A 1,263-nucleotide genomic window follows, 5' to 3' on the forward strand; every position below is an offset into this window, starting at 1 on the left:
TCAGTGATTAAATGAAAATAAATTTCTCATTGATCAAAACTAAGGACCTTAAAAGAATAATTTGAAACATTTTTTAAAGCATGCCATTCTTTTGGCAGATGGAATGTGATGTAATTATGTTTACTATTAATGCCAAACACCTATCAATAAACACGTCGGGCCTCCAGCTATAAGTGAAACTATAGATAGGAAAAGTGACCCCGCTCTGCATAGGTGCACAGTCCGCTATGGAATCTCTTTGCTCAGTTTTCTCCATCCAATCAGGTGGAATGTTTCACAGGCACATGGTTTGTACAGCTCAAAATAACTTGGGACCTGTGAGCTGACAAGTGCTCTGGCTCCGGGGGTGACAGGTTGCCCAGCGTCTTACAGCCCTCTTCACTAAAACTAAGGTTAACGCCTCGCTCTCTATGGACGGCCGCTCTCCGCTTCCAAGGGCGTGAAGAGTTTTCCTTTTCTCCTGTTCGTCCATCTGAAAGTTCTCCTTGGATAATTATCGTCGCAGTGGAGTGCTGGGGTTGGACAGTCTCATCGGGGTCAACTAAAAAAAGCAAGGTAATTTCCAGATTTCAGTTCACAAGTGTGTTTCGGTAACAGGGAGCTGACAGTGGGGAAAGAGCTACCCCAGAGAGCTAACGACCATTACTCAGAGTGAAACCTGGCACAACTTTCTAACTATGGCTGATGGGTGCACAATTAAAGGAAAACTGAAGCCTCTCACATGGAAAGCTTTTGGAGGAGACTGATGAGACTCACAGAAATCTTAGCCCGAGGAAGTTGGGCTATGTTGCAAATATCATTGGTCTTTTTTACATGTTTATTTACTAAAATAATGTTTTTTATCAAGACAATATATATGCAATGCCTATTTCCTTTTTAAAGGAAATAAAATCTAAAATAATATGACTCCAAAGTTAAAGACTTTCATTTAATTTTTTTTATCATGTAAAAGGATATGCCTGCTATATTTAGTATTGGGAGATCTGCTCCCTGGATTAATGTACACAACAGCTGCAGAAAGTCTGGCTCAAGGGGCATTGCTCTTTCTCTCTCCATTCTCTCTTTCTTTCTCTTTCTCCCTCTCACTCTCTCTCTCTCTCTCTGTCTCTCTCTTTCTGTCTCTGTTCCTCCTTCCCCCTTCACTCTCCCCCTCCCCTTTCTCTCTCTCCCTTTTCCCCTTTTCTCTTTCCCTTTCCCTCTCTCCTCCTTTCCCTCATTCTCTCTCTCTCTCTCTCTCTCTCTCTCTCTCTCTCTCTCTCTCTC

At 42.4% G+C, this 1,263-nt stretch overlaps 1 protein-coding gene across 1 annotated transcript in view; it reads left to right on the forward strand.

The window, feature by feature from the left end:
- Nucleotides 1-308: 308 nt before the first annotated feature.
- Nucleotides 309-1,263, forward strand: part of Mypn (myopalladin) — an 89,630-nt gene continuing 88,675 nt past the window's right edge. Inside the window, exon 1 of the mRNA XM_023716170.1 lies at nt 309-555. The gene's annotated coding sequence lies outside the window, so the exon portion shown is untranslated. The remainder of the gene's footprint in view (nt 556-1,263) is intronic.

This window comes from Octodon degus, unplaced genomic scaffold (assembly GCF_000260255.1).
Source record: "Octodon degus isolate 3935 unplaced genomic scaffold, OctDeg1.0 scaffold00046, whole genome shotgun sequence".
Lineage (NCBI taxonomy): Eukaryota > Metazoa > Chordata > Mammalia > Rodentia > Octodontidae > Octodon > Octodon degus.